The sequence below is a fragment of the Pipra filicauda genome, unplaced genomic scaffold (genome assembly GCF_003945595.2).
Source record: "Pipra filicauda isolate LSUMZ 115617 unplaced genomic scaffold, ASM394559v2 scaffold96_size2947999_pilon, whole genome shotgun sequence".
NCBI classification, from domain to species: domain Eukaryota; kingdom Metazoa; phylum Chordata; class Aves; order Passeriformes; family Pipridae; genus Pipra; species Pipra filicauda.
In genome coordinates this window covers 1,548,738-1,573,978 of record NW_024105164.1, presented here as the reverse complement: position 1 = coordinate 1,573,978, position 25,241 = coordinate 1,548,738, and the positions used below count along the sequence as shown (strand labels likewise).

The window sequence follows — 25,241 nt, the reverse complement described above, 5'->3', positions numbered from 1 at the left end:
TGGCATTTCCTGGCCTCTCTTATGCCAATGAAGCTCCGTTTCATCTTTAGCCTTATCAATTCTGCAGTCATGTGGCTTTCCGCTTGGACGCCTCTGTCTCTTCACCCTCCTCCCCAATCTCCGATGCTAATGGAAACTTCGTTAATGCCATTAATCTGCTGACCAGGACAAGTCAAAAACATATCCACACAATCTGAGCCAGGGCTGCAAGCGTCCTGGGGCTGCCAAACAGAGGCACCCCCTGTGTTCATTGCATTCCTGAAGGAACTTCATATTGATTTATTTCTTTCTTTCCTTCTCTGCTTTATTCCTTGACAACATTGCATCCTTCAGAACAGGCATCAAGTAGATGGCCTTTTCTTCCTCATCCCTCACCATGATATTTCTGCAAGAATCCTTTCCCCAGTTGTAGTGCTTGTGCCGTCTTTCAGTGCCCCCTCAGGACAGCCTTTTTGTTCTAATGCTGTCTTTGGTGACCAACTTGTTATTCCTCTTGCATAACACAATTTCATAACTACCCAAATGTTATGTGAATCTGCCTGGGCTGGTCTAAAATGAAAAGCATTCCACTCTACCTTGGTATTAGCAAGTCTGTCATTAGCCAACCACTGTTATTGTTATTATTGTTCTAGTGGCAGTTGCCATTAGTTCTGTTCTTGAAGGGCTGTGCTGTTGGGGTGCCCTGTCCTCTGAAATGTTCTCAGCTCCCCAAAATCACTTTTGAGGAGTGAGGACATAGCATTGCTTTGCATTTTACAAGTAGACCAGGTTTTGCAATGCTTCACCATTGTCTTCTATCACAACTGAGTATCATTTTTGGTGACGTACCATTCTCTTAGCTATGACTTCAACTTTCCCTGCCTGTGTAGCACACCTGCAGAAACTTGAAGCTCTGAGCAATGACTCACCGTCTCCTTATTTCATAGTATTGTCCAGTGGCTGAGCATGTGGAAGTTCCACGTGTTGTGATTATGCTGGCTGAGGTTTCACTGAGAAGAGAAAATAGACTCTGTTTGATACTTGTTTTAGGAAAAATTTCTGTGATAATCAGAGTTCATAGCTAGCTCTTGAGAATGTCAGGATGTTGAGTGATCTGTATTTGATCTAGGAATCTTTATATACGTAAATGAAATAGTGACAGTGGAGGAGGAAAAGACAGCTAAGAAAGGCATGCTGTCGGAGTTGTGACATATGGATATGTTTAGAAAAAAAGCATCAAATTGATGAAAACAAGGAGAGAAGTTGGCAGTTCAGCATGAACTTTGATGATGTCAGGCTAAATCTGGAATGATATTGGCTATGACAGAAGGCTGAGCCTTAGTTGCCACCTTCACACAGACATCACAGTAAAAAGGGATTGTTTTACAAGGAGAGAAGACAAAGAAGTTTTAAGTTCTTCAGTGCTGGCAGGGGTTGAAGTCAAAAGTTCATCCTCATGTAGTTTTGGGTACAGAGAATGCAAGTCATTTTCCACCAGCCAGGAGATGCTCCACTGAGCAGAGCATCTTCCTTCTCCAGCCAGTTCTGGGATGAGATATCCTTTTAAATCTTTAGGGTTTATGAACCCATTGCTCTGTCTGATGTAGAAGGATTCATGCTGATTGGTACCATGCTTATTTTTTGAGAATCACTGAATGAGAGGGGAGGGGGAAAAAGGTAGAGATTGTGTTATATCTTGGTATAAAAGAAAAAAGGAAGCTACAATACTCAGTGCCCTAAAATTCCTATTTAGATGAGTGGGACAGTATCTGTAAACCTAAGACCAGCATCTGCTGGGACACTTTCAAAGCTTCAATGAAAGCAGAGAACTAAAAATCAAATACTTGTAGCCTTAACAAGTGACAGGACAGTTAACAGCTCGTACAAGACCACTCATTTTGGTTCAGCTGTTAAATTTGCTTCCTCTTCTTCATATCCTGTTACTTGGGATTTGAAATTGAAAAGTTGGGGGAGACAAATGAAGTGCTTATAGTGAAGTCTAGTGTCCTGGGAGATGCTGGTAGGAGATTTTTAGCATGTTTTCCCTGAATGTGCCTTAAGGAAGCTACTGGTACTTAGGTGAATTTATCTGGCATAACACACAATACCACATAACAATAATACACAGCCTTTGGTGTTGCAGTGTGCTAATAGTGGAGTCTGTTCCATGTGCGTGGAAGGGATGATTGTGACACATGGTCCTGTACAAGAAAAAAGGAAAAAGATCTTCAAGTGAGCAAGTAGTTTGTGCACACCTTAATACAGAAGCAGAAACACCAGGAAACCAAGCCCTATCCAAGGATAACATTGTCCTGCCCGTCAATCTTGGCAAGTTGTTTAACCTCTTCATTTGTCTAGACTTTTCCTGTTTATTCCACTCTTATCACAAACTTCTTGAGAAAGAAGTGTTTCTTCCTATGTATGCATCCAGCTAGAGAGTTGGTCCTCATCTTGGCTAAAGTCTCTCTCTACAATAATATAACACCCTATGCCTTCCTTCCATATAGCAAGAATTGTGCATTAGACTGAGAAGTAAAAGGTGCTTTGGGCTTCTGACTGATGCCAAGAAATAAATCAATTCAGCAAAGCCTGCATTAGCTACCTTGGGTACTGGGAGCATCCCAGCTGTGGCAGCATAGAGCCTATCGAGGTTAAATTTGGATCATGTCATGATGCAGCCTTCATGCTGGGAAAGAAGTTTAAAATGTCAGTGCTGTATGTCTTTGGAAAATTTCTATTTGAATGCCACTGCTATACACAAAACTGCTGCCGCCTACTGCTGCTGCTGTGGTTGGTATCCTCTGATCCATCTTTTGCTCGGTCTTTTCTAACTGCTAGCCTCATAGGAGCTGTCATACTGCTATGCAGATTCTGCCCAGCATCCATTTTGTCATGGAAAATGTTCCAAAAGTGGTGGTGAAAGCAGTTTTTCAATGAAACAGTATTTTGATGCAATTGCGACACTCTAAGTATGTAGAGTAGACAAAGTTTGTAGGTTGAAATAATGTCACTATATCCGCTGGTCTGAAAACCAGGCCTTTTTTCTACCTTGTTCTGTTTTCTTTATTGCAAGATTTTATTTTATTTTTTGTAGTGAAGTCTGTGGGGTGGTAGGCAGGCAATGTAGCTTTTATTTCTGGTTCTGTTACAAATGTGCGTTTTGATCGTGGGATAACATACTGTGTCTTTGCATTATCCAGTTGTAAAGTGAGGAAGATGACAGGTCCTTCTTTCATTCTTTTCTGTCTGGTCTAACGTAGACTTGCCTGGTGCAGCCATCCCTTTCTGGTCAGTGAGCCACAACCTCGGTTGATGAGCTACTCTTGTCTCTGTTAAGCTTTTCTGTGCAGGCTTCTGGTTTTAGATCCATCGTCTGGAACTCAACCCATATTCAAGCGTCTCTTAAGCTTATCTTTTAACCATAGATGGGTAGTACTTGGTGTGTTGTGATGTTGGTATGCTTCTGTATCAGTGAGGGATAAACAAAACACAGTATTGTAGCACTCTCTCCATTTACCTTTATAGTAGGGCTATCTTTGCTTTCTTCTTATTGTAAATTTTGCTTCATTCTACTAGTGAGTGTTCTGTGAGTAATCCTTAAGCTTTCCTGGGGGGGGAAACCAATATTTTGATGAGTACAGCCATTTCTGGTGGTAACTGCAGCAAAGAGGTTTGTTGTTTTAAAGGTTTGTTGTTTTAAATTCAGGAATGATGTAACAAAATCTGGGGAGTGGCCTTGCCTGGAAACATTTGGACTGCCAGTTCGTGGCAAATGAAAATTGATGTGACTCATCACAAAATGTAGTGCATTCTTTGATGTAGAGGGCAGAGACTTAGAAATTCTCACAAATGCAAATGAATCTATGTTTTAAAATCCTTGCAATCAGCAAGGGAAGAAACTGCTTTGCTTTAATGAAAGCACAATAAAAAGTAATACTTGCAGAGTTTATTTAATTCAAAAATGCCAGGCTCATTAGACAACTGGTAATAGAACATGATTCCGACTCTTATTGGTTCATAAGAATCATGTTTACTACTTTCAAAATACAGTCACTTATAGGATGAGATATTGGAGATGTTTAACTTTTAGAAATCCCCACAAACCATGGGGGTCAAATTAGGACAGGAAAAATAGAAGAGGAGGGACGCAACAGACAGAAAAAGCTGTCATCCTTACAACCACTGCCAAAAAGATCAGTCTTGTAAAGTCTTGCAACAAAAATGTTGCAAGAACCTCTGGTTTACAGCTTTAGTGGAAAGTCTTTAAGTCCTGCAGGTGGTGGCTCTGACAGCCGGCTGGGAACACCAGCGCACTGCGTTAGCAGCACTGCGGTACTCGGCACAGCTCCTGGGAGGACTGCGGAGCAGTGAGCCAGCCAGGCTCGCTTATGAGAACTGACAGGATCACAGCACAAATGACTCCAAACCCCTCTGCTTGGCTTGTCAGTGTTTAAACAGGGGCAAAATCCTACCCTCTGTTTCCTCAGAAAGGCAATAGTTGAGTGCTGCGGACTTGAAAGGGAGCAGGTTTATGCTCTGATTTTGCAGAGAGTAGAAGAGAGTGATGGTCCTTGTTTCTAAAAACTTGCAAAAGCTGTTCAATTTCATGTAAGAAAGCTGACCAAATCAGGTACTAAGTACTTAAACTGCAGTAGAAATCCTTACCCTGAAAAGCCTGTAGTCAAAACTGTTGCTATTGAATCTGATTCATGAAGCCATGGCAGGCAATTTGCACCTACTCCTTGGAATACCCTTCAGCTGCAACATCCACCAACACCTCAGTTCTTGCATCTGTGCTGGAATGTAAGAATAAAGTTTGAGAGCTATCAGTCTATTAGTCCAGATTCTTGGGAACTCCTGATTTAAACAGGCAAAGGACATGCTGTTAAGTGTGATTTAGTGTATAAATGTACTGGTTAAACCATAATTCATGGCTGATTTTTCTGCCTCACATATGAACTCATCTATTCATGGGAATTTCATCTTCAGAGACACATCTCTTTTGTGTGTGGGTCCAAAGAGAAGCTATGGAAAGAAATGTTTCTTTGCAAACTGAAAGAAGAACTGTAAAAGAAGCTGGAGGTTGGCACTGTAGCAACTGCTCCTCTAGGGTACTGTTCTGGGCTGTGGTGCTAGCAAGGAACAAAGACTCTTATCTTTGGATTTTTTGTTTGAGGTTTGGGGTTTTTTTTGTTTTGTTGTTGTTGTTGGCCCTCATACCACAACTGAAGGGATAACACCTTCTCTATTCTGCTAAATTCCATCTAGCATAAGATGCTAAAAGCCTTTGTCGTTTGTAGTTTGGTTGCCTATAAGAAATAAATGTGCTGGTCTCAACCAATTTCCCTATGGGTGACAATAATGGCAATTTAGCTGTTTATTTCAGGTTCTTCAAAAGTGGAGTCATGAAGGAGGGTTTGTCCTATTGCTGCACTTATTTTATGATCTCTTTAAAAGAAAGAAGAGGATTAGCTCTTGGGATAAAGTCCTAAGACTGACCTCAATGTCCAGAGCTCCAGCCTGACCTTAAATCCACACAGAGAACAGTTACTACCAGACACTTTGTGAAGTGAGTCTGGGCTCCACTTTTCATCTGACACAGCAGCAGTTTAGGAATCAGCACTCTGTTTGCCCTACTTACCCCGGTACTAGCTTCTAACACAGGAAAGCTGCTGGCACAGGCACCAGACTGTCACTTTTGTGACTGAGGGAGGAAAGAGAGGAGTCCTCACCCCATCTTCCTTTTCAGACAGTCTCCAGGAGTTTTGGAAGGAGCTTTTTACAAGCCTTCTTCTATTGTTGGCCAGGAGACAAAGGACGGAGGAGCTGGATTTAAGCATAATGACATGAGCTCCTCCATGCAGAAAAACCCAGCTGAGAGACCCCCCCTGCTCCACACACACACAAAAAAAGGAAGAAAGGGGGAGAAAATCTTTGAAAATAACTAATTAAAGTTGTTTTAGCCTCTCTCTCTCCCCTCCAAGGGCGCCTAATCTCACAGGGGGCAGAGGGGGAGAGAGGCAAGAGGAACAATGAGAACCATCCCCCCCTTCTCTACACTCCACCTCCTGGTCTCTGAGGTTTTAAAACAAGAGGCCACTTTAAGTTAATGAGCTATCAGCTGACTGGGAGAAGTCTCTAATGAAGCCTGGTGTTCACACATTCCCCAGCTTGCTGAATAGGCCTCTGCCAACCCCATAACTGTCAGAAAGTTTCATTCATAAAATCCACATGCTGAGGGTGGTGGTGATGGGGGCGGGGAGGGAGCTGGGTGGAGATGGAAGAGAGGAAGTGTGGGGTGGTGGTCTCCATATGGAGCAGTCAGCCCCAGAGGCCAAACAGGAACATGCATGGCTGGGGCTGGCAGGCTGGAGGATCCCGGGGACCCGACTCCACTCTCCATTGTCTGGCTAGTAATTAGGAAGATCCTTCACATGGTTCTTGGAGGACATTGAAGTCTGTTGGGATAATTAGTGAAGATTTAGGGGATGTTCCAGCTTTTATGTCACCAGCTTTGCTAAGACCACAGGGGCAGGTGCCGGTGGCATGAAGCCTAGGAGTCATTCAGGAGCTTTGCTGTGTGGGCCATGCTTTACTGAGCCTCATGTCTCCTGGCAGTACTTTAGAACCTGTGTTTGTGGGGATATTTGTGAGAAGGAGAGCAAAAAGGCAGGGAAAATTCTGGAGGAAAAGGTATAATACTGGGACAGGAAGGAAGTCATGTTTACTTAAACTTGGTGGTGATGTGTTCTGGATCTTGTTCCCCTTGGATATTGCATGTGCTTTTGGCAAGAGCAAAGAGGAAAGATGCAGATACTGGATCAAAAACTGTTTTCCTCCAAGGGCTGGACTACGGTTTGAGCAGTGAATCAGCATTGTAATCAACAGTAAAGGCCACTGTACTCTTGTGTCCTGCAAGTTTTGACATTAGGCACTTCTGGGTCTTTCCTGAAGTTTCTGAGCAGCAATGTCAAGCCCAGATTTCTTTTGAGCATTATGGATCTAATGCTCTGAGCACAGGAATTAGATCTTTGAGCACTAGACTTCTATCCCTCTCTTTGAAATTTTGGTCCCTTCCCAATCCCCAAGTCAGTATGCTGTAGCAGGACCAGGGTGTAATTGTTAGAGTGTCACTTAAATCTTAGTTGTGACAAAAGGCACAGTTAAATGAGAAACAGTCTCTGCCTTTGAGAGCTTACAGTGTAAATACACAGTGCAGATTGAGTGGAAAAAACCACTTAGGAATCTCATTCAAAGACCACTGAAACAATAGTAGGATCTCTGTTAACTCTGAGGAGCTTTGAAACTTGATCATCTGCCTGCTATTACACAGGGTGTCTGAATCAGGACTCTGAAGTCAATCCTATCCAGGACATAACTGCAAGGTCAACTTTGTTCATATGTTTCGTGTATATACTATGAAGAGAAAGGGATTGGATTTTTCAAACTATATTAAGAAACTAGGGATGAATATTCTTGAGACACAGGATAGCATGTGCTGGGGGCATTGGATTCTGTGAAAACATGAATATGTTGGGAAAGCAGCTGCCTTCAGAGATTTCTGTGGACCAAAATGAGTCATGAGTCAATGTCATAATGTTTCATTCAGTAAATGAAACTGGTTTCCCATCTATTTTGTCTTATCATTGAAATTTCACTAGGGTAGTGTGGGGAACTGTGTGGTTCTGTGTATATGGCAGAGGCAGTGCTGGAGAGAATATAACTGGAATTTGACTGTACACTGCAAAGGCTGTGGTATGGCTGAATAATCAGGAAATATTTTTCCTCCAACTGCTTTTATAGAGATTTTGATTTTTCCCTTCTTACACTTGGTAGCTCAATTACTCAATTTCATTGCATTATAACAGTACCTGAGCATTTCACCATCTTTCTTTGCTGCTTATTCCTATTTCAGAGATGGGAAAACAAAACACAAAGTTTAGGGGTGGAATCTACAAAAGAGCTTAGAGCTGGCACTTCTAGGTTTCCAGGCAGCTTGTTGCAGTGAAATCCAGACATCTGAGTTAAATATGGGCACATGTAGATGTAGGTACATGGTAATGGGGAACTGTGTAAGCTAGTGGGTGAGAAGTGCTGAAGAGCAGGGTGGGATGTCTAGTCTGGCAGGTAGGCACTTGCCTCTTGCCTGGAGAGAGAGATACCTGTCTTTCTGTATGTATGGTTCATATATATATATGACCTTGTTTAGTTCTGCGCTCTCTGTATGAATACAGGACTCAAAACTGGATGCAGGCCATAAATGCTTGGCTGTTGGATGTTTCCATGGTGTGGCTTCTTAAATTGCTTTTGGTGACAGTCTTTGCTTTTTATAAATAATCAAATATTCTGGATGACAAAGCAGTAGACTCGTACTGTAGACCAAAGGCTATGGAAGTTGCTGGACTGAAGGAAGGGCAAAATCACAAAAGATGAGAAATCTCTGCTGAATAGCTATTTACATGCTAAATAGCAGATAATGGGCTCTATGTTTGATCATCTTGCCTCTTCTGCTTGCTAAGCAAGGAGCATCTTGGGAATGAAGGCATGTTCAGCTCTACCTGTATCTCACTGAACACAGTTCACATGCTTTTTGAGTTGCACCTGAAGCTGTTTATTTTTGTTGTTGTGGTGCTAGTCATTGGACTAGATGCTGACTAGTTCTCCAGCTTGACTTTTCTTCTGCTGTGGCTTTTCTTGCTCTGGAATGCAGAACTAACCAGATCTACCTTAGATGAAGTATGAATAGTCTCTATTTGTATTGACTTTGACTACTTTATTTGTTTTCTAGCACTCTCGCTATTTCCTGTCATCAGTCTTTCTTTGGTGGCTGGTGTACAAATTGCTGACAGAGAAGAGGCAAATTCAATATTATCAAATCTCTTCTCAGGCCAGCTTTTGCCCCTTTGGCACTGGTTTGCCTGGTAATACCATTGGTCACTCCCAGCAATCCCTTGCCCTTTACTAATAGTCTCCTTCCCCCTCAGCTCTACATTGCTCTTGCTGGTATTAAGTTTTTCTGGCAAATCCCATAAACAATTTTGTGGAGTGCTGATTTTCTGTCACTGCTGCTTATATTTATTTAGCAGCTGGAGGATGGATGGGCTCTCTGTGGTTGAAGGGCCCTCCTGCATGCTTTAGACTCACTTGGATGCTCTCAGCCTGATCTGAGGAGCCACCAGCATGCCTCTCAGGAACTTAGGAAAGCATCTGCTGAAGGGTTTGTTCCAATTGGGTCAGAGACTTGCTCAAAAATTGGTAAAGGAGGAGGAGGGGAGCAAACAGACAGTGAGCAGGTCCAGGTACAGGATAAGCTCCTCATCTAGTGCTGCATCATGGATTGTGTTTCCTCTGTACATGAGCCAAGAGGGACCACTTGCTTTACCAGCCTCTCATGTGAGCACTCAACCGACACAAGAGGCTCTACTCCTTTCCCCTTGGGGGGACGCTGGAGGCAAGAGCTCTCAAGGGCTAAAGAAAACAAAACAATGTTTGCTTAGCTGGAGAGCAGAGTGTGCCCTGCGTAAATTGTACCAGGGCCTAAAAGTGCTTCAGAAATGAAGCGCCTCTGAAATTGGCTCCATGAGATAAATGTGAGGCAGGATGATGCCATTTCCTCAGCCGATGGGGTGTCCCATTGACTCATTTAAAGTCATATTTGGGTTACTCTGAGCCTCACCTTCAGGAAAAATGACACAAAAGACAAAGTTTTCCCAAGGAAGAAAAGTTCTGATAGTCCTGCTCCTTGTGGACAGCCAACAAAAACTCTACATGTGTATCCCACTTGCAGTACAAGGGCTCTAGTCATGGGAAGGAGAAAAAGGAAAAGGGTGTTCTCTGTATTGGCATGATACAGCAAGCCAGTGGTGAAGGAGTGGGTCAGATACGTTCTTTGCTTCCAGCGTCCAGATTCAAATGTTTGAGGAGCGAAAGGTACTTGCTGAAGGCTGGGATGTTTCAGGTGGGGCAGTTTCTGTTTCTGAGCCCATGTTTCTGTGGCCCCTCTGTGTTAGACATGTTTTTTTTCTCTCTGGGCTTGACCTGTGGGGAACACAGGTCCTATTTCTAATTCTAGGTGTCTTTGGTTCAGTCACAGGTGTGCAGGCCAGGCTGGCACATTTCCCTCATAGTTATTGAAGATGAAGTAGCCAGCCTCACATGTATTTTGTACTCTACAGAAACCAAAATTATGAAAATACAGTGTTCCTAGTATAGTAGGATCAAAAGAGTGTTTCTTGCCACATAACACCTCCTGTAGCTTTTGTTTCATTTATTACCTATGTACACGGTGTCTCATTATACACAGGTGGATTTTGCTTCCACTGTACAGCCCATTGGAGCAGTCAGCTCCCAGACCTCTTTCCCCTTTAGGCATCTTTGTGATGCTCTGTATTTCTAGGAGTGCCTTATTTCTCATAATATAAGGGTTTCCTCTGGTGAACTTGAAATGTATCTATGCTGGCTGTCAGTTACTGGCATCCTGAGTTACTAGTGATCCTTACAAAAATGGGGATATCAGACTAAGGAGTTCTATGTTTGTGACCTCCTCCCTCCATGACAGCAGGCCTGACACTACAGTAGAATTTCAGTTCTGTTGTGTAGGAAAGCGTATTATCACACCTCAGTGTTAGATCAATCACCTGATGTTTCCAGCAATTCAATTTGCAGGGTGGTGGGATGTAATAAAAATTATTAGGCTGAAAAAAACCCAAACTTCTTTTTATGCAAGCCTTTTTTTTTTTTTTTTTTTTTTTGATGTGTGTGTATTTTTGAAGCCTGCAGTGGATTTTCTGGACTCATGACATGAGTTTTTATTATGCAGTGCATTAGAGCCCTTGTGAAAAATAAAACATGTGATGTGGAAAGCCTCTAGTAAAGAGTGACTCAGGAAAAGGAAAACAAAACCCTTCAGTCTAACGAAAGAACAGACTGTGTGAAAGTAACTTGGTATTTAATTGGAAATTGCAGTCAGTCTGCAGATGAACAGCCTTGCTGGCATCTGCAGGTGGGTGTTTTGCTTATGCTTTACAGTTTTCCTTCCTGCTTGTGCTTGTGAATGTGTTCTGCCTGTCAGCTCAGAGGTGCAGAGATGGCTGCAATTTGTGGCTGTTCTTTTTCCAGAAGTATCAGCAGTTCCCAATATCACATAAATGAGTGTTGTAAAAGTGTGTTAGTAAGAAACAGACCCTGCAAAAAATAGCTTACAGTCCAAATGGGTGTGACAGCCCTTGTTTTAGAGATGGAGAGAGCCTTTAGAGGTCATTAGAGATAAGTGATGTGACCAAGATCATACAGGGCCTTTTGCACTCTAAATTATATCTGGGACTTCTACCTCACAGGTTCAGAGCTCACAAGGGCATTTTAATAGAGAATTTTTAGGAGACACACTGACATACATTCATTCAAGGTAAACGTGATCTGCCATCTTGGGCCAAACCCCAGATTTGCTTTCATCAAGTCTAATTATGATAATGGTTCATTTAACCTCTCTGCCTCCCCCTAACTTTCGCTTTAAAGCAAAGGCACACTGGCTGAGAAACCTTGGACTGCACAGTTCCATTTTTAGCTCTGTCTGACTCATTTAATGATTTGGTCAGGTTAGTTTGTCCTTGACTCAGTTTCCCCACTGTCAAAATGGCACTAATAACACTGTCCTGCTTGTTGAGGAAGGGTTATGAAGATAAATTAGTTTTGGCTGGAGAAGAGTCCTGCAGGGCTAGCAGAATTGGAAGGAGACAAGCGTGCTCTCTGTTGCAAGTATTATCTATCACTTATGTTTCTCACAGCCCTCCTTGACTTTTACCGACTATGTATTTTTTCTCCTCTTGCAAATCACCAACATGTATATTGATCAGCAACATCTCTTGCACAGATTACAGGGCCATCTCTCCATCAACTTCTTTGCTCTCTCAGAGGCAGACGGTTTTACTGTTGTGAGAGTGAAATCCTGGCCTCAACAATGTCAACAAAGCCAGGATCTCATCCCTGGTTTTCCACCACGAGTGCTTCCTCTTCTGTAAAAAGGCTGGCTATGGGGTGGCTACTGCTGTTTCTTTCTAGGGTTCCTCTGAGGAAGAACAATCCCCTCCAAAAAATGCAGAGATGTTTTCAGAGGCAGACAAACAGATGAAGAGTGAAGGGGTGGTTGGAGAGGAAAAAGCCAGCCACACAACAATCTGACTTCTTCTAGAGAGGGTTAAGTACTAAATACCTCTTACTGGGTCACTTAATGATGGATGGTAGTTAGTGGGGGTGGGGTAAAGCTGACTTCCAGCCCTGCATCACTAAACCGTTCATTAGGAAAAACACACACAATGGAAAATGGCAGAGAGGCTCAAGTGTCCAATTTCTCTCTTGAACTCTCTGAACAGGAGGCTCCAGTCAGGGGAATCCCTGCCACCCTTTCTCCCCCTCCTTCTCTGGCAGTTTCTTTATTAATTAACGGAGTTGGCTGGGGACGGAAACGGAGGACAATAATCAACATAGATGGGTCTGCAGACCTATTTTTAATAATGTGCTTTGCATCTGTCCTAATTGGTATGGAAACAGTGACCTGATTGGAACGACCGGGAGCCTCTTGGGGCCTTTCTTTCTTCCTTTCTCTCCCTCTGTTTTCTTTTTTGTTTGGTTGAAGTTTGACTTGGTGGGAGTGGAGGGGCCAGTGGGTAAGAAATATAAAACCTAACCTTAGGGGCTGTTCACAGGCCAGGGAGTGGAGAGGGGTGACGTACTGGGGAGTACGGGATGTGGGGGCAGGGAGGCCTGGATTGGAAAGTTGGGCATAAATGCCTCCAGGACAGAGAATCTAGCTGCCCCGAGGAGCTGAGGCCGAGCATGGGAAGGAAGGGACAGCAGCTCTCTTGGTTTAGTTGATGATGTGGGATGTGGTGGGTTTTTGGGGTGAGACAAGAAAAGCTCAGGGACAAGAGGAGCACCCCAAGAGCCAGTCCTTGCCTTGCTGTGTAACAAACATGCATGCAGTGAGAGAGAGCTCCCGTCTGCAGGAGATTTAAACCTGAAATAGGCAGAGAGGGGAAATGGATTATTTGGTATCAGAAGGTGGCTTAGGAACAAAGGTGGCCCAGAACCCTAATTCCCCCAGTGCCGTGTGAGCTATCTACCAGATCACAGATACAGCTGCTGTAATGGCTTAGACAGTGCCCTGAGGAATCCAGAACAAATGCTATGTGTGAACATGCACACAGGGACTATGCCTGTATGGGTAGATGGGACAAAACTTTGAATATAATTGTGATATGTTCTGTAATGTGGTGATATTTACCTGCTGCAGCCGCTGACATTCTTAGCGTTTGCCTGTTCACACAGGATGCCTGTTGGGGTGGGATTGCAGAGGCTGAGCCCTACTGAGCTAAGTGGCAATGTGTCCCCGTGTTCTCTCAAAACAGATGTGCTGTCTGTCCTGCAGCTGCCTGGGGATGCAGTTGAAACACTGCTTTCTTCTTTCTCTCACCTATTTGAATAGCTGGCAGTAGACTCTTGCAGGCTATGTTTGTCCCCTCTGCCTTCCAGTGTCTTTACATCTCTGGAAAGTAGCTCATGAGCCTTGAGCTTGGAAGATCACCTGTCTCCATACAGCCATAGTCTCCAGAAGAACTGAATTGCGAGGAAACTAGAAATCTGTTCCCATAGTGAGGATGGAACTTGTGTGCCCAAGCTGAGGAACTTGTCACCCAAGTGACTTGTTACCAGGGATCATGCTGGGTGTTTTTGGATTGCAGCCTTGATGCCAAATTACTGCCTTGCAACTTCACTTTCTATTAAAAGCTTGTGTGTGCACACACTGTCAAATAATGGGATGAACAAAACAGGACCAAATCCTGAAATTACAATGAAATAAAAGTGATTTTCATATAGACTAGGATAGAAATTGGACATTATTTAAAATAAAGCAAAACAGTCAGGTAGGTGGGTGGATGGATGGATGGACAGACAGACGGAAGGACTGGCTCTAACAGACATTGTCCCTAAAGTAGCTCAACATTTCAAAGCCTGGCCATTTTATTTTGAGTACTACAGCAATTGTTTTTTCCTGTAAGCCCCAGCTCCTAGAATAAATTATTATAACTGAGAATCTTAGCTTTCTTTTGAGGAAGCTTGCTGTTCTTATACTGGCTATGTAAAACTTGAAAAAATGGTGTTATTTCCCTCAAAAAGATCAGAATAAGAGGCTGAGAACAAGTTCTCCCACATCTATTGTCTTTAACAATAATAATAAATCTCTGATGCTTTTCTCCAATCTCTGTTTTGTGAGGCCTTGCTTGTTAATTTGGGCATCCATGGAGATTTTGCTAAATTCAGGCTCTGTTTATGGATGGCAAGTCTGGGCATCTGTGGTATATATAACCCTGCTTGTAAAGAGGAAGGAAAGAAAGAAAAAATGGAAATGTGAAATGTAGGGGGAGCAGGCAGTGAGCTGCTGCCACTGTGATGTGTGAGGAGTTGGCCAGGTCCCATGTAAATCAAGGACAAAGTTGACTAATTTCCTGGGTCGGTCATGGTGAAAATATCACATTTCATGGTTTGTTGCCGATTCATAGAAAAATCCTATTAAAACCGGGCAGATTACTTATACAATTTAAACAAATGATGATCAAAGATTATAACATGTTCTGTGAAGAATGAAAAGGAATAGAAATGAATGTGCATGTGGTGAAATGGGGCCAGGTGGGGTTTTGCATGCAAACTTGCTATTTTAGCACTGTTGGGGGCATTGCGGATGGGGGAGGATGCAGGCAATTCGGGGGTACCCCGACCCTTTTTTGAGTAGGGCTGCTCGGCGCAGAGCGTCGCTGTCCGCCCGGCGGGGAGGGGCCGGTCGGGGCCGGGCCCCGCGGGCAGCAGAGGGCGCCGCAGGCCGCGGTTTGAGGCGGAGGAGCCGCCTGGGATCCCGGAGCCAGGGAGGGATGGATGAGGGGATGGAGCCGCGGAGCGCGGAAGGCAGCCCGCTGTCCGCCCGCAGGCAGGTGCGCCGAGCCCGGCGCCGGCTCAGCCCGCGGAGTGCGTGTGCGCTGCCCAGACCCCAAACCCGCGCTGACTCTCGGTCCCGTTACTGCACCACGGGCAAGTCGCTCAGGAGGAAAAGCCTAACCTGAAACCCAACAAAGGTTAGGGTGAGAGGCAAAAATGAGTTCTACGTCTCAACAAGGCAAGGTTTACACTAGAGGTAAGCCAAGACTGTTATTGATCCCTGCATAGATCTGTCCTCCAATGCCTCATCACAGTGAAGTGAGTTAAACCTTCACAAGACCTTCGCAACGTGTCAAATTCAACAACTGTACACTGAAGAAAAGAATGCAGTGGCATAAACATATGTTTATATTGTAAAGACAAGTGGCTTTGTGAAGTGGTTGCTAAGGTGGAGATGAAATGAGTAAACAGAAATGCGTCTCCAAAGAAAATTATAGAAATTTTGGCAAATACAACAAAATGATTGGCACTGGGAGCAGAAAAAGACAGGGTTTGGTTTTTTTGTTTGTTGGTTTGGTTTTTAAGGCAGATTTCCATATTTCACTGTGAAATTGCCACAGCAGACAAGGCAGAATTTGGTATTTTCCTGTGCACTGCTGAGCATCCTATCCCAAACAGTAATACACATGAAACCGACTGTAGTGTTTTTCATAGCCTGTGTGGCTTGGAAATTAGGCTTAGATAGTTTCTGACATCACCACTCATTTTTACTCTCTCAGGCTAAACACACTGAAGCAGTATACCACTGATGTTTCTGTCACAAGGCTTGTTTTGCACAGCTGCCTGTCCAAAGTCCTCTTCTGAAGCTTTCCCAAACACTGGTGTGTCTGATAGAATAGGCAAGACTCGATGATCTTAAAGGTCTTTTCCAACCTAAAAGATTTTATGATAGTGTGAGAATTCAGTTGTGTTTGAAATTTAGGGATGAGGTGTATGGATTTACTGATACTGGCTCTTCTTTTTTTATCTATGAATCCAGAAAAATGTAGCAATAAACTTGTCTCTGCATGGCCTTCAACTCCAGATCCAAACCCTAATGCCATCTATAACCCTAGGGTTGTCCAGAGGCAAGGTAGCCATGGCTTCCTAATTATTCAGCATAACATATTTAAACATTATGACAGCTACCCTTAACTTTTTTTCAAGGACCAGAAAAATAAGTACCAAAACCTCCCATCATGAATCCTGCAACCAATCCAAGCCATAACCTTACTGATCATTGTAACACAGGGATATAATGCTGCCCAGAAATTAAACATGCATTTGAAGCTTGTCAGCCTTTTATTTTACCACTGAGGACTTGTGAGAGTTCTGCAATGGAGATATGATGCTGCAGAGCCTCCTGTCCCAAACCATAAATGTTGGCTACTTGCAGTATCATTTATGGCTAAAGAACCTGTTGATCTCTGAACACTGACTATGAAAAATTCAAATCCACTGAGGCAGGCTGCAATCCTGCCGCAGGCTGGACGGAATTCATCAGTAAACCTGACTGCACAGAACTGTACACTGAATCTTAGTTTTAGTCCTCACTTTATTCCTGGCACGAGTGATGGCCTAGAAATTCAGTTATGTCCAAAAGTTAATCGGAAGATGTTTAAATATGCTGATACTGATTTTGCCACTTATCTTACCTCAAGCAATGATGCCATTCCGGCTCCAGCGTTGATCATGGCTCAGTAACCCCATTCTGTCTGACAATTAAAAATGATACATTTTAATCTACTTATCCCTGAGCAGGTTTGGCAGAATTGAGCAACAAAAATTGTTTAGCAGAGCCTCGTTTCTGGAATGCTAAGCTAGAGCCTAATTGTAATCCTAACCCTGCTTTGACCTCTGCCCAGACACTTGCCATCAGTGGAAAATAAAGAATAAATATTTGACTGTAGCAACACTAACTTTCATCCACTTTTGTCAGTCTTAAAGATTTAGACAATTAATTTGCCCCTCTAATCTCTCTTGTTCCAGACTCTATCCCCAACTCTAATCCTACTTTTGATGACAGCTTAGAAACCCAGAATTTGGCATTCTCATCTAGTAGTATTAGACCTTGGCTTTCCTCTACAGGTCTGACAGAGGTCAGTAATAAATTTGGTTCTTCAGATCCTGCTGTCCCTAATTGTAACTCAAATCCCAAACATACTAGCATTATACACTATACTGTCATTGCCACCAGACAACGTGAATCTGCTTGTTCTAGCCTTATCTTATTCTGCAGAATTCAGCAAATATCCAGCTCTCTGTCCACATCTCTTTAATCTTGTTCCTAACAAAAATGCCAGACTTTACTACAGACCAAACATTTTTCCCTTGCTTCAAAATGAAGAATAAGACATTTGAGTCTACTGACACCAGAGCGCTGTGTTTGCATGGTCAAGGGAGAGCCTTGCACCTGAGATATGACCCTACTTAACCCAAGCTGTCTGAGTGTACAGATAATCTGTGTATTCAGTGATTTGACTACAGAGAACTGGAAATTCAGTTTTCTAAAAATAAGTGATTTCACACCTTGAGTGTGAATAAATAACTTAATTTCTATGAATAAGAACTTAATTTCTTATAACTTAATTATAAGTTATAAGAATAAATAACTTAATTTCTATGTATTCAAGAGGAGTTGATGCTGATTTATGCCAGCTGATAGTTCTGGTGTGGTACATACAGATCTTTACAATAGAAAGTACATAATGCTACTTGAGGCCTAAAGGATCCTTTTACTTTTATAGCAAAATGTGTGTATAGCCTTGTTGAGTAAAAATTGAGAATAGTCTATGAACAGAATGTGCTGTTGGCTATATCCCGTGCCTCTGCTAGGCTTGTGTATGTTTTATTCTGGCCAGAGGGTGTGAGCTAGCACATGGGAATAGCAGCTGGAGAATAAAGTGGGAGTCATGGCGCTTGGAGGAGTTGAAGGAACAACTGCAAGTATCCCTATTTTTAATTCAATATCAAATATAGTGGCATTGGCATGTCAGATGATGACCTATTCCAGTGCTGCTGATTACATTTGTGACATGAATGGCCAAAGCAAGGAACTTGGGACATTGGAATTGGATTTTACAGAGGACTCCTACTGTTAATTTTTGTGATTAAATGTCATCTTTCTTGACAAAATGCCACCTGATGTACATGAATTTTGGACCAAAATGCTGAACTAAGAAACTGAACTGGACATTATTTTGCTTGTTCGCTTTTGAGGATTGATGTGACTTCCACTTGGTTTTCAAGTAGGCAGTCAGGCTTGAGTGGGAAAGGCTGTTGGTCACCATCATGTTTTGGATAGGGCAACCCTGTGAGAAGGTGGTGCTACTTGAGGGTAAAATAAAAGAAAATGCATATGCTCTCCACATTAAAGTTGGAGAGCAAGTGAAAGCCACAGATAACTCTTTTCTTGCCTCATACTACGAATAAGCATCTTCCAACAGGGATGCCTTAGTGTAGCAAAGCAGTCTTCAAAGACTTGTGCTTATGCAGTGCTTAGAGAACGTGATAAGGACCCCTCACTTGATATAGCCAACTCACCACCATGGCTGTTGCGATCCAACATTTTGTAGACTTAGCATCGTGTTCATTTCACGTTAATGGTGAGTAAAGCTGATTAGCTGCTGTTTTAACTGCAGGTAACTCGTCGTTATTGGCAGGAAACATGTTTCATCTGCATAACAGTTTCATGTGAGCAGTGGGGAACATTTTCTATTAGCGTTTGTTGATGTGAAACATGTTTCTTAGTGGAATTATGTTTGCTTGGGACTGGAAGAGAACTTGATTTTCATCCTTAACTCCAGCTAGAAAAACTGAATCATGAGAAGGTCCTTTTTGATTCTTTCCCAGCAATGGTATTTTCATTATTACTTTTAATGCATCCAAGATTGGTCTCTATCCTGTTTGGTATACACAGATAGCTACAGAAGCTAGAATCAACCTTCTTAATGCTACCCAAAATATATAAATGTCAGCTGCATACACAGGCTGGGATAAGATGAAGACTAGTTCCAGAGACATCGTGTCATACAGCGGTCCCTGACAGCTTGAGCTCTGTAGGGCCCCAGTGAAGAGGTGAGGCAGGTACAGGTAAGCAGTGTATGTCCTTTTCTAATCCTGGCAATGTCACATTCCTTCTCTTTTCTTATATACCAAGTGGTCCCGTACATACTTTTTTTTATTTTTTAATTTTTTATTTACCATAATGGCACCTACCAAAGCTCTATGCAGCCCAGGAGCATGAGTTTTGAAACTGAGAGAATAGTAAGGCTTGCTTTTTAAGAAATATTTTGCTTCCTTTATTTGCTTATGCTTTCCAGATAGTGAAGCCTAAATAAGCCATGTTTGGGTCAGTATCTTTCAAAAAATGCTGTCTGCTGTATAATAACTAATTACATTGCCAGTGTAGTTCCTGTCATTCTGAAGAATCTCAAAGCACACAGTCATCCTGGATTATGAGAACTAATGCATAATATGACTGTGTCATCAATAAATACCGAGAGACTCTTTTCTTAAGAGATATAGCCTCTGCTGGCCTGGAAGATGGAAGTTGCTTAGGAGTTTGCAATAGAATTACACAAATGTTTCAGTGAGTAAGCAGAGAAGAATTACCTGTTTGATATAAATCAGAAAAGGAATTTAGGAATATAGTTGCCTTGCAACTTAGTCATTCTAAAGAAAGAGTTTTTGTTTGCCCCAAGCTATAAAAATTATGTAAGGGCATGGCTTCATTATTTATTTGACAGAGGCAGCCTCTTGATTCTTGACAATCCAGGAGTTTAATTGTTTCCAAGTATTCATTTATACTGAGGGATGTCCTTGTGCTTAAGGCCTTGCAGTCACAAAACACAGTCCCAGAGAAGCTTTAAGTCCAAGCATGACTTGGGGAAATATTTCTGATTTTGCTGACTTAAGTCAGGGAAACCACTCATTCACTGCTGCAAGCCTCACTTGCCAGCATATATTTGTATTTCTGGAATGCCAAGGATCCATATTACCTATGAAGGCGTTGCCGTGCTAGGCAACATACGAATGCAGAACAAACAAAAGATGATTGCATGCTTTAGAGCTCTAGCAGTCTAAGACAGGAGATTATGACCTGGGCAAATGATTATAACTGACACCAGAGAAGCCAGTGCTTCTGCTTCTGATCAAACTTGGCTAAAAATCTCCCAAAGCAACAACCGACAAAAAAACTCCAAAACAAACAAATAAAAAAAAAAAAAAAAAACAAAACAAAATCCAAACCAAACCAAAAACAAACAGACAAACCAACCTACCCCAACACCCCTCCCAAAAAAAAACAAACAAAAAAACTCAGGCCAAAATACTGATCCACTTGACCTATTTGTATAGAGGGAAGAGTTAAAGGACAAAGCCGATGGAAAAATCTAAAATCATCATCTCTTCAAATGGTCTCAAGTGTATGAGTAGAAAAGAGGAGAAGCAAAACAGCAGAGAGAATCTGAAGCTTGGACTGCCTTGTTTTTCCATAATTTTTCTAAGATATGTTGGAGACTTTTATGCATTAGCACAGTGTTTGGGAATGAATATTTGTTCAGTGAGATATGACTCTCCCATGGCAGAGCAGTGAAATATAGGATATTTTGCTTGTTGGCAGCAGATTTCTGGCTGTCTACGTTTTTATTAGTGCAGGTTTTTCTATATGAGTGTAGCTATTTATCTAGCAAGCAGGGCCAGCAGATAGAAAGTTGAAGAGAGAGCCAGCACAGTTCTAAGCCATGTCAGTAGATAAAAACCCTTAAGGCGAAATATCTACAGGATTGGGCCATGTGCCTGAATTAGGGGAAATGCTGTTATATTTTCCCAGTCACTTCAATATCCTGCAGTTCTTGCACTTCCACAAACACAGTTTAATGCAGCTGATACAATGCCGTACTGAGGATGTGTTGCCAGCTGCCAGTGTTCAGTCTTGGACCTTTTAATTCCTGAGCTAGAAGATGGATCTTTTTAGTAGAGGTTGTAACATGCTGATGGCCTTTGGCATTTTGCCTATTTACCACCAGAGATGGTCAGATAGTTACCCCAAGGGGCTTTATACACCAGCATCTGTAGTCTGCTGGTCTGGTCTGACTGCATGGTGACAGTGGGGCCAGGGAAACCAAATAGGCAGCCTGATTATCTGGAATAATAATCTGAGTGTGATTGTTGGGATTAAATCCCACACTGGGGTGCTCTCTGATGGTAGAGGGAATTTTGCTTGATTATAAACTGAATCAGACCTGTGGGACCTGATCTTTTATTCATAACACTTTGCATGTGTGGCAAATGCTCTTGGAGGTAAGCAGATGCATTACTACAGAGGGAAGCAAAGGCTACCAAGTGAAAGAGCAGAGTAAGAAACCAGCAGTAGTATCCTCCTTATCGCTAAGGTGATTCCCTTAACTCTTGATGTTTTGCTTGAATAGCTGCAGAAAACAGAGCAGAAAAGGCAGTCTTTGTTCCCTAGATTCAGAGAGGAGCTGTTAAGATAAAAGACAACAGATGATGAGAATAAGACATGGCTTGGGCAATGTATGGAGGTTGTCTGAAATAGCTGTAAACAAATGGGATGAAGTTTTTTGAAAATGTCATTATAAAGGACCTTGCAGGTGGGCTTTTGGTGGAGACCAGTGAAACAACCTAAGGGCAGCTAAAAGGAGCTCTGTTCCTTCATGAAGGGCAAACCTGGGAGGGAGCACAAGGACATGGATTTGAAGATCCAGCAATTAACAGTGGGTATGGGAGTAGAGGTGGGTAAGAAGCAAGACTTTCTTTTCTTGCCTAAAATAAGAGGTGTTGAGTATAGGTAGCGGTGAAGATCTTGAGAGGGAAGACAAGTAGCTTCTGATTGCTATGTTAAAGAAAGAAAAAGCAGAGAGGTATGAAGGGAGGGCAGGTGTAGTAACATGTAGACTAGGAAGGTCAACTGTGCAGTAACATAGCAGAAAGGCACAGCAAGTTTCCAGGTCAGAGACATGATGTCTATAAAACTTAGTGGTTATGTGGACTCCATAGTTATATCTATGTCTTGGATCATCTAGAGGCTCTTCCTTCATACTCTGTTTTTAGCTCCTATTTTAATTTGGTATGACCTGAATATGATGTGCAGCCAAACTACTATGCAAGTCAAACAAGTAGGATCAAAGTGATCTTAAAAGACCTTTACATAGTTGCATATAATCCAACTATTTAGTCAGGGATGAAAGTATACCAGTATGGAAGTAAACATGCAGCATCTCAGGATCTACTATGTTTAAATATACTACAGTTTTTAAGCAGCTTCGAGCATGGTCAGATTATAGCCTCTAGCTGGGATATAGACTGTAGGGGAAGCATTGTTGTTATGCCCAGCTTGGGGAGATACTGGTTTCTGATCAAGTTCACTGGGGCTACCATCTAATGTAACAATAGCAGAACAAGAATAATTTGTAAAGCAGTTTGAAATCATCTAACAGAAATGGTGCAGTTGTACAACTGTATGACTTTGATATTTTGCACTTATCGTCAGCCTTGATTTCCTTTTACAAACATTATACAACATTTTCCTTAATGCTGCTACAAATACAGAGCCATTCCTACTAGTCCAGACCACTCTTATGTAGCTTGTCCTATGACAAGTAGAGTTGTTTTGAAGTATGCAAAATTCCAGAAGGAAACAGAAATACCAGCCTTTGTATTGTTGTAATGAAAACAAATAGGTACATATATGAGTCAAATATATAGATGTATTTCTGTAGTTAGTTAGGTGATTTAAAATATCCTTGTGTTTTATAACAGTGCAATCTGTGTAGTTCACTCCACATGATATGAAATATCAATAAATAGGCTTGTAGCACCTGAAGGTGGTTTATCTTGTATTTTGGTACAGTTCTGTTTTCTCTATATTCCCTATTTTAGGGTTTATTTCTGGAACACGGTTTGTATTGTTTAGAAACTCAGACTTGGATTCTTTAAGAAACAGACCTTTTCTGAAATATCAGGTACCTGATATATATTTATTGACTTCAATCCTGAAAAGATTTTTTTTAATGTGTTTAGTTTGATTTCAGAATAATTGCCTAGACATATAAAATAAATTGCAGGAATAAATCTGTGCAGATCCAGAGCCCTTACTAATCAATACATCTGTTCTTCTGGATTTGTTTTCTTCATATCTGTTTCCAGAGTTGTAAATACAGAGTATTTTGGTTTGAAATACCCTGTGTGAATTCTACAGTAAAAGGATTTCTCTTGTGAGATTAAGGTTGCAACAATAATGACAATTGCACTATTAATGGGCAAATTTTAAAATGACAGCTTTCATTCATGTCTAAAGCATTTTTGACATCACCTAAGCATTCAAATTCACCTTTCTTTGGGTAGAGTAAAATGCTATATGTATCAGCACATACCAGTACACAAACAGTGCAGAGTTTTGACAGCAGGCAATAAAAAGTACCAAAGCTAGTGAATCATTCAGAGCTACTTAAGTGTCTGGCTAACATGGTTTGCGCTGGAGTGTGAAGAGTCCAATGCTCTGACATCACGATCCTTGTGCAGAATCCAGGTTCCGTAACCTACAGATGGTCAGGTTTGCCATTGCAGATCATAGCTCATGAGTTTTGTCATGGCTATGTGGAATTGAGGCTTGTGTAGAATGGAGGCTGGTTTTGTGCTTAAGTCACTTAAAGAGGACTCAGTAGGACTGTTCTGTGACCTGGACAAAAATGTATTTATCTCATGGTCATTTTATAATATGGGGCCTTATGCAGGGAATCATGGACTTGGTCCTCATTGAAGTTAGCTTGCTCTTAATGCTGAGCATAGGCATAAGCTCTTTTTGAACAGAAATGAGAATAAGCTTGGGCTTACATGACTTTTCTGACTTGGGGTGCATAGCACATGTATCTGTGATGGTTATTTCATTGCTGTTGAAGTGACTCTTAAACATAAACAGTGAGACACTGTGTCCAATCCAATATAGAAGTCCAAGCCAGTCCTCCTTTGTTATCATAGCATTTGCATTCTTGTTCTCAAATCTGTGTGGTTTTGGTTTGCCTTTTTTGGTTGGTTGTTTTTTTCTCTTTATGCAAGATTTTTTCCTGGCTGCTTATGTCCTGTTTTTCTCCATTCTTATTCTAGCAGTTTTTACTAGTCTTGATATCTTGTTTCATGATTTTTTTTCTGTAGTTGTCTGATTCAGAGGGACAGATTTTGTGCACTGTATCAGGACTGGTGGCAAGTATCCTGCATTCTAGTTTAAGGTTAGAAAGAGAACCCTTTGGTGGTGAGGAAGAACCATGACATTGAAGAGTAATTTCATGTCAGAAGGAAGTGAAGATTCTGTTCACAGCAACACTAATGGCTAGTAAAGTCAGAGAAATTGTTCTTCATTTATGTAGAGGTCAGAGCCTGAGCCTTTACAGGAAGACTTGCTTGGGAAACAAGTCTTTAACTTCAGTTGAGTATCTGAAATGGGAGTTTTGTTCTACTTGAAGCAGTTGTAAGTGAAAGGATGTGAGTGCTTTTGTGGAAATTCTCATGTGGGTGTAGCAGTGACTGTGCAGCCACACCAGTGCCTGCTGAGTCTGTGAGAATATATACATCAGTGTGAGACTGTGATCTGTGAGCTGTGCATAGCTGAGTGTCAGAATGCAGTGGTGAGAGTCAGTGTACCTGCCTGTGTGACACTGAGGGCTGAGTACCTATGGGGGGACTTATCCATGTGACTGTGTGTGGTGTGCAATGTGCAAATGTTGGCCCGTCTGCGCATCTATGCTGGTGCACAAGCATGTGAGTGAAGCACATGTGAATGTGTATGTTACTGCAGGGGAGAACATAGCCATGAATGCATATGTGAGCATGAGTGTGAGTATTAGTATGTTTCCAAGTGCAGAACACGTGAATAAATGTATGTAAGTGAATGTGTACGTTACTAGATGGTCTTAGAGAGATCCTGTCCGTTTCTGTAAATGTATTAGTTTTAAAGATGAAAAGTGCCCCAGCTTGGCTTTAGCCTGGGCATCACCCCTGAGTGCGCAGTTGCTATGCCAGCTCAGTGTGTTTGTGTGCTCTTGTGAGAGAGTTGGTAATTGTGAGCGCTCCCTAAGAGAATCTCTGGGGCCAGGGGATACAATAGGCAAGGGTCTAGGGTCTGAAACTGTAGACTTTAATAAAGCCACTGACAGCAAATAAGAGCCTGACATGTGAGTCACATTACTGACAACAAGGGCTGCTTTGTAGTCCCATCTGCACCCCGATCGGGTCCCGTACAGTAACTGAAAGGACAGAACAAACTGCTGCTGCCTTCAATA

General features: G+C 42.1%; 2 long non-coding RNA genes across 3 annotated transcripts in view; one reads left to right on the top strand and one right to left on the bottom strand.

The window, feature by feature from the left end:
* The window catches only part of LOC113987002, a 107,630-nt gene that overhangs the window by 12,869 nt on the left and 69,520 nt on the right, over nt 1-25,241 (top strand). The gene's annotated exons all lie outside the window — the stretch shown is intronic.
* Nucleotides 15,654-23,416, bottom strand: LOC113987010. The gene is made up of 3 exons (XR_003540352.2): nt 23,340-23,416; nt 16,599-16,658; nt 15,654-15,837 (listed from the first exon to the last, which is right to left on the bottom strand). It is a non-coding gene; the product is annotated as an uncharacterized LOC113987010 (long non-coding RNA).